General features: G+C 46.0%; 1 long non-coding RNA gene across 1 annotated transcript in view; it reads right to left on the bottom strand.

Moving 5' to 3' along the window:
• Window positions 1–620: 620 nt before the first annotated feature.
• The window catches only part of LOC142295359 (uncharacterized), a 58,432-nt gene continuing 43,236 nt past the window's right edge, over window positions 621–15,816 (bottom strand). The window contains exon 3 of the long non-coding RNA XR_012751437.1: window positions 621–700. This is a non-coding gene — a long non-coding RNA (uncharacterized LOC142295359). The remainder of the gene's footprint in view (window positions 701–15,816) is intronic.

Here is a 15,816-nt window from a genome sequence, read left to right on the forward strand (position 1 = left end):
AAACTTATGCATCCTCAGATCTCTGTATTGTAAGGATCCACTTCTTTTGCCGGGAGTGGGTGGCCATGGGCCACAAGTATGGGTTTTGTGATTTGCATACTTTCAACCACATTCTGACTAGGCTAGTCCTGGCTCAATACATTTGCATTGAGCAAGGTTGTGCACATTTAGACGACACGTGACCGCATGTGTGCCACCCCTAGGCAGGCGAGCTGCTCAGATCCGAGATTACTTTGGCTTTAGCGGACACTCAATGAAGGGGGTATTTACAAGGGAGAAGTGTTTGTGACGCCAGCTGCGGGTTGCGGTAATGGGTATACCGCTGCTGTGTAAGGGGGCCAGGGCTGATGGAATGGAGCAGCTAGATGTGAGTTCCTCCGCAGATAGGGAAGGCCCGGTGACCTCGTGATGTTGGATGAGGTGGATAGTGCAGGAACAGTCTATAAGACCTGTTGGTGTTGGATGAGGTGCACAATGCAGGAAACAGCGACACACACTGCTGGTTATCGTGGTGCTGGATAGGGTTGCAGAAAGGAGACACACGCTGATGGTAAACAAAGTCTTTACTCACATGTGAGCTGCAGGGGACGGCCAGTTCAGGTTCCCGGTACTATCAGTGCCACTGTGTGATCCAGGTACTTCTTCCATGCACTTTGTCTGTCTTTGGGGCCCGACGGCTATGTCCAGCAGTCACTTCTCTCTAAAGAGCATTATCATCAACAAACAAACAGAAATCAGAGTATATTGTATCAAAATAGTTTTATTTTGCAAAAAACTTTTTTAAAAAACATTTATTTACTCCAAATCACTAAAAACATCACAATATCAAGAAAACCATCACCAGAAAAAACACAAACTAAGGGAATCTTTGACCCGAAAAAAATATATTATTGGTGACAAGAGCAGAAGGAGGTTATACTTAGTTCATAAAGAAAATATATCAAAAGTTTATATCATTAAAGCATCACCTCTGCCCTTTCACCAATATTAGAAAACAGCACTGATACATATATTATATTAATAAATAGATATTACATCAATAAATACATATAATAGCCTCTGTATATAAATATTCAATCCCCAAAAGAACAAATTCAACTCTCATATAAATCTGTAAAACCTATACAGGAGGGATCTCATCTACATACATATAGATTCCCCCTTAGAAATGATATTAAATTATAGCTATGGAGTTTATAAGGAGTACAAGGGGTTAATAGAGAGGAAAGACACAGCCCATTCACTGACTTGTCTACTCGGGCTGGATGTGAATATCCACCACCCCCAAACACAACTAAATCAATCGCTTTATAACAGAGGCTCTTAATTAAATGTAGCATAAATTACTGTACCATACTTGCCTAGTATAAGGACAAAGAAACCCTCAGAACCTCGACGCACGTTTCAAGACAAACCTTTTCATCAGGAGGCGGCTGCCGAGTAGACAAGTCAGTAGGGAGTCTCTACTAATGTCTCTACTGGCAGCTAGTCACCGGTTCTCCCTTTGCTACTGAGTCTTCGGATTCTTTAGGGTCAGCAAGGTCCTTGATGGTTCCCTTTGCTGTGCAGGTGTTAACAGGTCGACTTGAAGCTCTTTCCTGTCCTAGGGTCATGTACCCCGTCGGTGCCTAGTACCCTAGCAGGTAAGTGTAGGGAGCCGCCGCTGCAGAATGTCTCTACTGATGGTATTGGCAGCTAGTATGGTACTCCCTCCGCAAGTAGGGTTTTGCTCCAGCGGGTGTATGCTGCAGTGGGCATGGGAAGAAGGGAGTCCATGTAGGTATTCAGTGTAACTGGTTTACTCACTTTTTTGAGTTGGTAACTGAGGGCCCGAGGCCGGCTGGTTTCGCCTCCAGGTTCCCTTCATCCCAGTGCCAGTCTGGTTTCTCTGGTACCTTCTTCCCCTGCACCTGTCTGTGGTAAGTGGGTCCCTGTGGTATGGAACACTGGGCGTCCCCATTCTGTGGTTTGTCCACTTCTGTCCGCCTGACGGTAGCGTGAACCTTGTGGGGTTGGAGTCTTTGGTCCTGTCCCCGGTTCTCCCTTTGCTACTGAGTCTTCAAATTCTTTAGGGTCAGCAAGGTCCTTGATGGTCCCGTTTGCTGTGCAGGTGTTAACAGGTCGGCTTGAAGCTCTTTCCTGTCCTAAGGTTATGTACCCCGTCGGTGCTCAGTTCTGGAAGTACTCCACCGTACTCCACCAGCAACCACCTCTCCTTTGGTACCAGTTTACCGTTAACTCAAGTCAGGACGTCACTATGCTTACACCTTCTCTCCTCGCCTGTCTGACACTTCTCTCTGACTACTGTCTTCCCGACTACTCTCCACAGTCTGCCCCTCCCACCTGGTCAACTAGTGGACTGGAGTGGCTCCACCTCTAGGCGGCCATCCATTGGTCCCACCATAGCTAAGTACCATTGTATGGGGGAATGTTGGAGAAAACTGGGATTACCTGGGTTTTTGGTGTTACCGGCACTGGTATCCTGGATCCCTAAGGGGGTAGGCCCTGCATCCTTGTGGGGATGCAAAACCTTGTAGCACCCTGATGGTTTCAGGAGCGCTACATATGCAAATCTTATACTTGCGGTCCTGTGTACCCCGCTTCCAGCTCCGGCACAGTGAGCACGATGTGAGGATTAACAAGTCTGCAGTTACATAGAATGATGGACGACTTGTAGCCTAAAATAGATAAGAAGCACTCCCAGATTAGGTGAAAAAAACTTGAATATTTTATTTCATATTCAGTGTAATGCGTCAGACGTTTCGGCCCAGAACATGTCCTTTGTGAAGACTAGCATATAAAGTAAGTGTAGGTTATCAGTTCCTGAGTCACCTCTTGGACAGGGTTAATTTGTAAGGCGCTATTGAGTATGTGCAGTACAATTGAGCTCTATTGTGAGCGGTCTCCACCGCTGTATATATGAAAAGCACTAGCAGACTTGTGCTGTGTGTGTGAGTCCTGTCAGACAGCAGTATCCACCTCTGTGGTTGCCGGTGGATACTGCTGTCTGACAGGACTCACACACACAGCACAAGTCTGCTAGTGCTTTTCATATATACAGCGGTAGATACCACTCATAATAGAGCTCAACCATACTGGGCATATTTAATCAGTGAGCACAGCAAACAGTCTCATACATATGGCGCAATTTTGCTAGTTCTAATGCTTTACAAGTGCACAGCAGCGGATACTGCTCCCAATAGAGCTCAATTGTACTGCACATACTCAATAGCGCCTTACAAATTAACCCTGTCCAAGAGGTGACTCAGGAACTGATAACCTACACTTACTTTATATGCTCCTCATTGACAAAGGCCATATTCTGGGCCGAAACGTCTAACGCATTACACTGAACCTGAAATAAAATATTCAGGTTTTTTCACCTAATCTGGGAGTGCCTCTTATCTATTTTATACTACATGGTTTGGAAGCCTACGAGAGCACCCCAGTTACAGAACTGTTTTGGTGGAAGTGCCTTATTCTATTGGACTTGTAGCCTAATGCTGGCGTCACACTGTACGATATATCGTGTGATCGCACGAGCGATCGTACCTGCCCTCGTTGTTTGTGCTTCACAGGCAATTAGTAACCCCCGTCACATGCACTTACCTCCCGGACGACGTCGCTGTGTTTGGCGAACATCCTCTTCCTGAAGGGGGAGGGACGTTTGGCGTCACAGCGACGGCCCACAGCGGCCGGCCAATAGAAGCAGAGGGGCGGAGATGAGCGAGACATACCATCCCGCCCACCTCCTTCATTCCGCATAGCCGGCAGGACGCAGGTAAGCTGTGTTCGTTGTTCCCGGGGTGTCACACGGAGCGATGTCTGCTGCCTCGGGAACGATGAACAACCGGCGCGCAGAAGGAGGAACGAGATTAAGAAAATGAACGACGTGTCAACGAGCAACGATAAGGTGAATATTTTTACTCGTTCATAGTCGTTCAGAGGTGTCACACGGTACGATATGTCAAACGATGCCGGTTGTGTGTCACTAACGACGTGACCCCGGCGACATATCGCCCGATATATCATACCGTGTGACGCCGGCATAAGACCGGACAACCCTTTTAAGACCTTCATATGTCAGCGTATGACAGGAATGATTAAAGACGTGAGGTGTGAAAACCATGCTCAGGATTAATTGCTTGTAAACAGGGTAATGCTGCCTAATGTTATGATATGCCAAACAGCAGGGGAAGTAATGATGTCAATGCTTTGCTCTAGAGCCATACATTTGAGACTTACAAGTGACTATTTTCAATACCCCTATTAATCTAATTGCACAATGAAATCCAAGCTATGACTTCATCCTCCTCTGCTGGAAAATCACATAACCTTTTCATCTGTATATATATTATTCTTCGTGTCACTATTCAATGCCTTCATCAGCAACGCATCAGAGAACTTCTACATGAAACAGTGAGATCACGGAAATTAGAATGGGCTCAGATCAGCTCTAATATAAGCACATCGAGGTCCAGTCACAGCAACATAAGCCAAGTTCACATTTCTGCATACAAATCTATTATACAAGAGACAGAGTACAATGAATTGGAAGGTTTCTATGTATGATTGGGTACAAAGCCCGATCAGATAGCACCACTATGATATGCCAGTTGTCTGTAAGAGATTGAATTGTATATCAGGAAAAAAAAGAATAATGAAGAGGTGTAAAACTGCTAAAGGGTTAAGAATATTTCCCTCTTATCATTTAAAAAATAATGAATCAGTGTAGCCGTGCATGAAATGACGCCATCACACTTGCTTTGACATAGGCTTATGCATGTTTTACAATTTAAAATGTAGAATGTGTAATGAATGCTTGTTTTTAATATTCTCACTAAATTCCATATTGTACCATACCACTTCTTCTGTCCTGGTTACTGAGTGTGTAGCGCCCCTGAAGCCATCAGGGAGCTACAAGGTACTCCATCCCCACCAGGATGCCGGGCCTACCCCAGGGACCCAGAAGACCATTGCCGGGAACAACAAAAACATTCCAGTTAATCCCTGTTTTAACCCCCAAATTCCCCATAGACTGGTACCAGATTAGGGTTGGACCTAATGGATGGCCACTTAGAGGTGGAGCCGATCCAGTCCACTAGACGACCAGGTGGGAGGGGCAGACAGTGGACAGTCAGACAGTGGAGTTGAGAGTCATCGTCAGTGACAGACGGAAGCACTGACAGGTGTGTGATGGTGACCTGAGGGCCCAGGCGTGTAGTCGCCGGTGGAGTACGGTGAAGTGCTCCCGGAACCATAGCACCGACGGGGTACAGAATCCTAGGTCAGGCAAACGCTCCAGGAAGACCTAATAAAATCCGTACAGTGAGGGGACCATCAAGGACCTCACTGACCTTGAAGTTCAGGATTCAGTAGCAATGGGAGAAGCAAGGAACAGGACCAGAGACTCTGACCCCACAGGGTTCACGCTACTGTCATACGGACTACTGTTAAGAGACTACCAGGAGGGGTCCCCCAGCTGCTCCAAGCCACGGGGACCCACCAACCAAAGACAGGTGCAGGGGAAAGAAGCCACCAGGTCACTAAACCGGCACTGGGACTAAGGGGACCAGCGGTCAAGACCAGCCTTCCTCGGGTGACCAGTTTCCAGCTTACTGTGAGTAAACGAACCAGTTACACTGCAACCCCCTGTGTGGCCTACCTTCTTTCTGCACCCATCCACTTCACCTGCCTTCTGGGGCCCAACCCTGCTTCCGGAGGGCCCAACATCTAGGTTTCCACCAACACCAGCCCCAGTAGTGAGATCTACATAGCCGCAACCCGCAAGTGGCGTCACGTAATAAACTTTCATTTAATCTCCCCTGTAAATATTCCCCTTTTAAAAAGCGTCCCCAGGATATGGAACCAGGTAACGGCCACCAAGTGACATCTCGCCAGCAATATACCGCCCGGGACCAAGTACCCCATAGCCTTAGGCGACACAAGTGCATTTCTCAGGAATCTGTATTATACTGTATATACAGACAAGGCACAGTACCACTTCTCCTATCCTTTAAATATGGTGTAATTCTCAGTATCTGTACACTGTATATACATTATATATACACTGCACAGAACTACTTCTCCTGTCTTGTATACTGACTGTAATTCTCAGTACCTACATTATTCTGTATACACTGAACAAAAATATAACTGCAACACTTTTGTTTTTGCTCCCATTCTTCTGCAGCTGTACTAAGACTTTTATAAATGTAAATAAAAGGCTTGTTTCTCTCACATATTGTTTACAAATATGTCTAAATCTGTGTTATGAGCACTTCTTCTTTGCATTTATAAACCATCCACCTCACAGGTGTGATGTATCTAGATGCTGATTAGACAACATGATTATTGCACAGGTGTGCCTTAGGTTGGTCACAATAAAAGGACACTCTAAAATGTGTAGTTTTATCACATAGCACAATGCCACAGATGTTGCAAGTTTTGAGGGAGAGTGCAATTTACATGCTGACTGCAGAAATGTGTGACGCCCCTGACTCTATCAGGGTGTCACAGGGAACTGCACCCCTTTCTCTTATGGTGCAGAACTCACCCTCCATGGTTCTGGGTTCCTACACACTGGTATTGCTTCCATCAGCACTCAAATCCTAACCACACGAAACTCTGTCAGGCACACCAGTGGGTGGTCTAGCTGGAAAAGGGCCACCCGCCTAGGGGTCAGGCAGACTGGTGGGAGGGAGGAAGTCAGTTTAGAGTTGCCCTCAAAGAGTGAGGAGCTGAGGGAGTTGTAGCTCCCTGTGTGACCTTGGTTGGGTCGTAGACGGTGGTCTGGGACCAGAGGAGTCGGAGACATGGTCGCAGGGTATTGGAAAAGAGTGTACTGACTTAGTTTTGGAGAATGGTTAGAACCGGAAAGTCCAGTAACCGGACCGGTACCGAGCACGGCGGGTTACAGGACCCTAGATCGGGGAGTTGCTTCACGCAACCTGATAATTCACCTGTGGAGGATAGTCTCTTTATGAACTTTCCCCAAGAGCTCAGAGATCAAAGGCACTAACACAACGAGGGGTATAGGGCTTTCCAGCTTATGCGGCCTACAGAAATCCCTAGTGTAAGCCATCGAGAGCACAGCTCCACTATACCGTTATAGGGAGCGGGACCCTGACAGCTTCAGGCCGAAGGGTCACTTAGGAAAATCTACAAAATTGTGCAGCACCCGAGACTTGGTTTACTTCTGTGTCAGAGTCTGCTTAATGGTTGCACTAACGTCTACACCACCTGAGTGAGTACACTGCACTCCATGCGTCCTGCCTGCCCGCATAGCCTGCACAATGCTATCCGCCACTTATCTCCAGAGTCCCAGGGTCTCCCCTACCTGTGGAGGGATCACCATCTGGCTGCCCCACTCCATCTCCCCCAGGTACTCCCATCGGCAGCGGCGGTACTCCCCCTTACCGCAAACCACGGGTGGCGTCACAAACTCTCCCTGATGCTGCAAAAAACGATCCGTTGTTTATTTTTTTTGTTTTTTTTTTACTGTTTTACCAGCGGCCGGCTATTGTGAATGATCAGCTGATCACCCGGCCGCCGGGCGATCAGCTGATCGTTTACAATAGCCGGCCGCCGGGCGATCAGCTGATCGTTCACAAAAGGCCGCCGCTGGGTGATCAGCTGATCGTTCACAGTAGCTGGCCACTGAGCGATCAGCTGATCGCTCACAAAAGCCGCCGCTGGCCGATCAGCTGATTGTTCGGCCACCGAGAGAGAGACATTGATTCCAATGATTAAACACAAGAGCTGAGCATGAGCATTGAAAACAAAAGGATTCTGCCGCTCAAAAAACGCTACATGCTGCGTTCCTGCCGCCCGACGGTCAGTCGTTCCACAGCTGATCCATCACGCGGCGTATGCAAAGCAAGGCCATCAGTCGCAATCCGTCATCCATACAAGTCTATGGGGAAAAAACGGAATCCTGCAAAATATTTTGCAGGATACCATATTTCCTTAAGGCGACAGATTGTAACTGATGCAAAACAACACAAGTGTGAAAGCAACCTTACCCCACACGTATTGTTTATTTTTCAGCATTATTGGCTTTACTGGGGTTCCAGTTTTTCACATTGTTTGTATTGTGGCTGAGTGACTGATGGTCTTATTGGGGGGTTTCATACCCCGTGATTTTAAATGGTTTTATTTGCATACTTGTAACACGTGTGGTGTTTAATAAAGTTTTTTCATTGGCATTTACTAGTGGTGTGCTCTATATATACAGCTCTGGCAAAAATTTAGAGACCACTGCAAAATGTTCAGTTTTTCTGATTTTTCTCTTTATATTTTTGAGTAAAATGTAAATTCCTCTTATTTTATAAAACTACTGACAACGTCTCCGAATTAGTTTTTTATTCATGATCATTATTGTAGTTGGACAGGTGCGTATCTGGGTGATGTGTATAAATACAAGACAAAAAAAGGGGACCAGTCGCACACTGTGAAAAAATTTAGTTTTTCACAGTGTGCAACTGGTCTTCCTTTTTTATCTTGTATTTATACACATCACTCAGATACGCACCTGTTCACATTGTAAAGGTGCTGCCAGTCCGGTTTGAAGTCAGGTTATTACCAGCATGGTAAACCAGTAAGGGAACGCCTGCTTTCATTCTGTTTATGTTCTATTGTATAATGCATATAACAGGGAGTGATGCTCTGTTTTGCTGGATTTGCACCCCAGCTCCTGGCTGCTTCATTAGCCTTCTTTGTGTTCACCAGCTGATCTTGTAGGTTTTTAAAGCCCAGAAAAGATGCAGTTTAGTGTAGGACCCAGCAAAGGAGGGTGCCGTGAAGGGGCGCTGGGCTGGTATTACAATGGCCATTATAATATTCTAAATACCTCCATTTTATATATATATATTAGTACAGACCAAAAGTTTGGACACACCTTCTTATTCAAAGATTTTCCTTTATTTTCATGACTCTGAAAATTGTAGATTCACATTGAAGGCATCAAACCTATGAATTAACACGTGTGGAATTAAGTACTTAACAAAAAAGTGTGAAACAACTGAAAATATGTCTTATATTCTAGGTTAATCAAAGTAGCCACCTTTTGCTTTGATTACTGCTTTGCACAATCTTGGCATTCTCTTGATGAGCTTCAAGAGGTAGTTACCGGAAATGGTTTTCACTTCACAGGTGTGCCCTGTCAGGTTTAATACGTGGGATTTCTTGCCTTATAAATGGGCTTCGGACCATCAGTTGTGTTGTGCAGAAGTCTGGTGGATACACAGCTGATAGTCCTACTTAATAGACCGTTAGCTGCTTTTTTTTGCCATAATACAAATTCTAAGTAAAGAAAAACGAGTGGCCATCATTACTTTAAGAAATCAAGGTCAGTCAGTCTGAAAAATTGGAAAAACTTTGAAAGTGTCCCCAAGTGCAGTGGCAAAAACCATCAAACGCTACAAAGAAATTGGCTCACATGAGGACCGCCCCAGGAAAGGAAGACCAAGAGTCACCTCTGCAATGGAGGATACGTTTATCTGAGTCACCAGCCTCAGAAATCGCAGGTTAACAGCAGCTTAGATTACAGACCAGGTCAATGCCACACAGAGTTCTAGCAGCAGACACATCTACTCACAGCAAAAAAGGGCAACCAGTCCAGTTAGCCCAGGCCAACATATCTAATGCACAAACAGGATGCAGACAAGCCTCTCAACATGATGGACACTTCACAGGTGCAAGGTAAATCTTCTTGTTGCTATTTTTGATATTTATCAGTGTAGGGACCTGCAAGCGTGAGGATCCGTGATGAGGATTGTGGGCTTACGTACATTGGCCAATTTACAAACTAATACCTCACATATATTTTATATGTATTTTTTGCACTTTGACTATGCGGGGTGCAGCCGGGCCTCTTAATACGGCCGTGCATAGTGGAATTTCTGTCCCTTGGGTGCTGCAGTGAGTAGTGTCCGAGTAACCTGCCTAATCTAATAGTAAGGGCGTGGTAATAGGTTGCTGGCTGGACCCCATGCGCATACAAGTGTGAACAGTGCCCTATGCGCGCCACTAGTGTGCAATTTACCTTATACCTGTGAAGTGTCCATCATGTTGAGAGGCTTGTCTGCATCCTGTTTGTGCATTAGATATGTTGGCCTGGGCTAACTGGACTGGTTGCCCTTTTTTGCTGTGAGTACATTTTATAATACTTTTTTGGGGGAGTTTTCATCTCCTCTTCTTGTTGCTATTTTTGATATTCAGCAGACACATCTCTAGAACAACTGTTAGGAGGAGACTTTGTGCAGCAGGCCTTCATGGTAAAATAGCTGCTAGGAAACCACTGCTAAGGACAGGTAACAAGCAGACGAGACTTGTGTCACGAGGTTCTTTTCCCATATCATACAATCAACAGAGCGAGAGATGGCTGTACAATCCAAAGATCATTTATTCCAAGCAAATCAAAACGGTCCATAACATAATCCACAAAACAAAGGGTAAAATTAGTCCAGTAGTGGCATAAATGTCCCCATCTCTCTGAGAAGCTTCCCAGCTTCTCCCAGAGGATCAATCCTTCTTCCTTAAAGTTCTCAGACTGCCCAAGTCTTCAGGTAAGCAGAGAGTTTAGGTGGATCTCACGCCCCCTCCCCCGACTTAGGAACAAAAGCCTGGTAGGGGAGGAATTAAACCTGAAAATGGGACAATGTACACACAAGGGACACAGAATGGACAGTGAACCACGCCAAAACATTAACCCACACAAAATGGTACACAATCCACAATATTCCACCATCTAAACTTGTTTATGCTAAAGAACACAAGGAATGGACATTAGACCAGTGGAAATCTGTGCTTTGGTCTGATGAGTCCAAATTTGAGATCTTTGGATCCAACCACCGTGTCTTTGTGCGACGCAGAAAAGGTGAACGGATGGACTCTAAATGCATGGTTCCCACCGTGAAGCATGGAGGAGGAGGTGTGATGGTGGGGGAGTGCTTTGCTGGTGACACTGTTGGGGATTTATTCAAAATTAAAGGCATACTGAACCAGCATGCCTACTACAGCATCTTGCAGTGGCATGCTATTCCATCAGGTTTGTGTTTAGGTGGACCATCATTTATATTTCAACAGGACAATGACCCCAAACACACCTCCAGGCTGTGTAAGGGCTATTTGACTAAGAAGTAGAGTGATGGGGTGCTACGCCAGATGACCTGGTCTCTACAGTCACTAGACCTGAACCCAATCGAGATGGTTTGGGGTGAGCTGGACCGCAGAGTGAAGGCAAAAGGGCCAACAAGTGCTAAGCATCTCTGGGAACTCCTTCAAGACTGTTGGAAGACCATTTCCCGTGACTACCTCTTGAAGCTCATCAAGAGAATGCCAAGAGTGTGCAAAGCAGTAATCAAAGCAAAACGTGGCTACTTTGAAGAACCTAGAATATAAGACATATTTTCAGTTCTTTCACACTTTTTTAAGTATTTCATGCCACATGTTTTAATTCATAGTTTTGATGCCTTCAATGTGAATCTATAATTTTCAGAGTCCTGAAAATAAAGAAAACTCTTTGAATGAGAAGGTGTGTCCAAACTTTTCGTCTGTACTAATATAATAGAAAAAAACAGAATGAAACAGGGGTTCCCTTGCTGGTTTCCCACGCTGGTACTAACCTGAATTCAAACCGTACTGGCAGCACCTTTACAATGTGAACAGGTGCGTATCTGGATGGTGTATAAATATGACAAAGAATTCCAGCTGCACACTGTGAAAAACCAAGATAAATTCTACCTTATAACATAAATGGAGGTATTTAGAATATTATAATGGCCATTGCAATACCAGCCCAGCGCCCCTTCACGGCAACCTCCTTTGCTGGGTCCTACACTACACTGCATCTTCTCTGGGTTTTAAAAACATACAATATCAGCTGGTGAACAAAAAGGAGGCTAATGAAGCAGCCAGGAGCTGGGGTGCAAATCCAGCAAACAGAGCACCACTCCCTGTTATATGCATTGTACAATAGAAAAAAACAGAATGAAACAGGGGTTCCCTTGCTGGTTTCTCACGCTGGTACTAACCTCCAGCCGGACCGGGTGTGTGATATGATCCGTGTGCTGATTAGCGTGGAGCAGGGATCACCCAGACACGCTCCACGCTAAACAGCAGATGGATCATATAACACACCCGGTCCGGCAGGAGGGAGCATACTACTGCTGTTTCCTGCATTAGTGTCCCTAGGCATGGTTCCTTATCCCAATATCCACATAAATACATAAGGAGATTTGAATATAATTTAATCCCAGTACTGAATTTTTTACCCTGCCTGACCGTCTACATGACATCACGGCCATATGTGGAATAAAACTCTGTTTGTCTACAATTAAGTATTGCAATTGCTGAAGAGAACTATACAACAGATATCACATTTGCCAAGGCTCTCCCGACGTATATATATCCGTTTTCCTTACGAATATATATATACCAACACATAACTTACGCCTTACGTGTGCTAATAGTCCAGTCTGAACAGGCCCAAAGGCCGAAATGTCGACGTTTTTGGACAAATACATGTGTCAACTATTATCAAGATTTTTTGATCAATAAAAATACCTGATTATGCAAACTGTTTCTATTCTTGTAGGGTATACAGTGTGCCGGAGTTCTCTCTCCAAAGACCTCACGTCATGACCTGTCAGACACACCAGTGGGTTGGTTAAGCTGGAATAGGGCCATTCACCTAGGGGTCAGGCAGACTGATGGGAGGGAGGAAGTAGGAAGTTCAGTGGCAGCCCTCAAAGAGTGAGGAGCTGGAGTGGTTGCTACTCGGGAGCTAGACCGAGTTGAGTCGCAGACGGTGGTCCGGGACCAGAGAAGTCGGGGACCGGTGGCAGGGACATTGGAAAAGGGTCGGACGGACATAGTCTAGGAGGACTGTCGGCATCAGAAACCCAAAAGAACTGACCAATACCGAGCACGACGGGGTACAGGACCCTAGGTTAGGAACCGATTCAACGACCTGATAATTAACCTGAGAGGGAGAGTATTGTCACAAATTTACCTAAGAGCTCAGAGATTGAAGGCATCAGCACACGACGGGGGATAGGGTTTTCCAGTAAAGCAGCCCACTGAAATCCCAACTGCCAGCCATCAAGAGCACCCTGCGCTCCCAAATATCCACCAAAACCCCAGAGGCCGGGGCCTTTCCTGTAAATTATCCCCTTTCAAGGATCGTAGTGTTTGCCGAGCCCGGGTCGGGACACCTCGAGCCACGAACACCCCAAATCTGAGCACCCCGATCCGCGCCGGGGCAGCACATATGTATCTATCCATCTATCCATTCATCCATCCATCCATCCATCCATCCATCCATCCATCCATCCAATCTTTGTAGCTGAATAATCTGCTTCTGGTTTCTCTAATGCAATACAGAGGTTAAGATTACCAAATCTTCCTATGTTTTTCAATAAAGGCAGTAGCTCAATGGTAGAGCTGCTGCCTATGGACAATGAGTTCATGCGTTTGAGTCACGATAAAACTAGAGCATATGCAAATTTAATTTATTCACTGCACTGAAGGGAGGAGTCGGGAAAACATCTGTGAGCTGCGGGACTGCGGGGGAAAGCCCTCAAATCGGGACAGTCCCGCAGAATCCAGGATGGTTGGGAGGTATGGCTGCATCAAGCCTCTGCTTTGTTTGAATAGAATATGTATTTCTAGTGTAGCGCCCCTGAGACTGGTCGCTACAAGGTATTGCATTTTATGTATTTTACAATGTCCGTCCATCCTGGGCAGGAACAGGTTAAGGTCTGGTAAGTTTTATTTTGCATCACACAGCCTTGCAATCACAGACAGCAGGTGCCTCACACAGAGACAATGGGGAATTTACAGTGACCATAACAACGGGCTGGGACATTCCTCAGGTGGGGGCACAAGCAGGAGTGAGTTACAAAAGAAACAGTTTCGTTTCATTTTACCTCAGAGCGGCTTGAGAGACCAGACAGAGTGGACACACAGTGAGCAGCACCCTGAGGGAACCCCCTCAGGGAGGTAGAGCAGAGGAACAACAAGGTCCAGACCATTTCATACACCCTTCCCTCACCTTGGACCGGGCGGGTGGATGGCTGAGGGACCCTAAACTGAGAGCGGTTCTAGGTTTCTAGGTGGATACTGGATGCTGCCAGTTAGGAGGTTCTTGGTCCATTAGCCGGCAGAGACTTGGAATGGGAGAGGTGGCCAACCGTGAAGGAGTTGAGAGCCTGGGACCAGTAGTCATGCAGCATGGAGGAGAAGAGGGATACCGAGGGGAGGATTTAGTTGCCCTCTGGAACCAGAGCAGCTTTGGGTGGCAGAGTAGCGAGTCCCAAGCACTCCAAAGACAAGGAGGGGACCGCCACACGAGAGCACAAAAGGAGAAAGCCCACAGACTGCCCTACCAGACTTTGACCTCTGTCCTGCCTGGGATCGACTGGAAACCATCACAGTAAGGACCAGCATCCTGGGTGCAACACAAAGACCTGAGTAAAAGATCTGAAATCCGCAACCCAGTGACTCTGACTCTGTGTGTCATCGCCTTGCGCTCTGGCGATTCCCAGTTCCCCGTTCTTCCTCCCGGGGGCCGCTCCGCCTGTTGGGAGCGATATCATCCCAACTGCACCCTAACATTTTCCCCGACAAGGTACCTTGCAGCGGCGGCCTTTTCCGTGGCCGCATACCACAGGTGGCGTAGTCGACATCATCCGTTCCACTCCTGAAGGAGGGAAGGTCGGAGGAAGGGTCTGCAGTGGAGGAGGCCGGGACCCCAGTCACCACCGTAATCGGTGACATCCTCTCCAGGAACAATCCTTGCTTGCCCCTTTTACTGTGCACCACGGGGCCACGGAACTGGGCCAGGCCACGACTTCTGCAAACCACTGGCCCGGCGACAGGTATACAAGGTACGGACTGAAGCTCCTATCTTGGGTCCCGTGGGGTGTCACACTAGATATTGCAGTGGTTCCGTTATCATCAAAATAGGTATTATTAAATGGTTCAGGTCATGCAATAAGGTCAGACCCATGTGGCATATGTATAGGCCCAAGCAGCCATGATATCAGCCTGTTCTCTCTGTATGAAAGTCTTTTGTTTGGTTCTCAGCAGCTGAAACTTTTTAAGTGTTAAGGATTTTTAGCTGCAGAGCAAAACTAATATAAACCTTAGATTTATAGTCATAACAAAACAAAACCATTTTTCTTAGGACCCATATGTAACATTATGCAATGACTCAGGAAAGCTGACTTCACATAGGCAAGCCTGGTGGTTTAATTTAGCGATGTTAAAAACAAGAGCCAAAATTGCTTAACAAATCCTGGAGGTCTGTGTAAATGGGCCTCACCGTGACACTTTATCATTATGTCGGTACTTGATAGAAATGAGTATCCCGCTGGCTTCTACTATTTACAGATGATGGAATGAATTAGCTGTCGTCTAAATGGCAAGTTCCAACATATCCTTCATTATATGATCTGCAAACTGCACAAATACTTAGTGGGTACACTTAACACTCGGAAACCATGAAAATTGCAGGATTATCACATAAATATAAAATGTACATTGCCGTTTGTTAAAGACCAGATGCTTGCAACTAACTTCAAAGGGAGTGATAAACTTTAAAGGATGTGGGGCGCTGATAAGGGAGCAGAGGGGAGCATGATGCACTGTAAATACTGAATGTCATGAGAAGTAGAGAAGTCATTACCATGGATAACGTTAATCTTCCTGATGTTCACTATATTTTGTTCTTTACCCTCGTTAGCACAGGTCATATCTTACAGTACACTCACTACCTTTCTCAGCCATCACTTTCTCAAATTCATGACTTAT

This window comes from Anomaloglossus baeobatrachus, chromosome 3, assembly GCF_048569485.1.
Source record: "Anomaloglossus baeobatrachus isolate aAnoBae1 chromosome 3, aAnoBae1.hap1, whole genome shotgun sequence".
NCBI lineage: Eukaryota > Metazoa > Chordata > Amphibia > Anura > Aromobatidae > Anomaloglossus > Anomaloglossus baeobatrachus.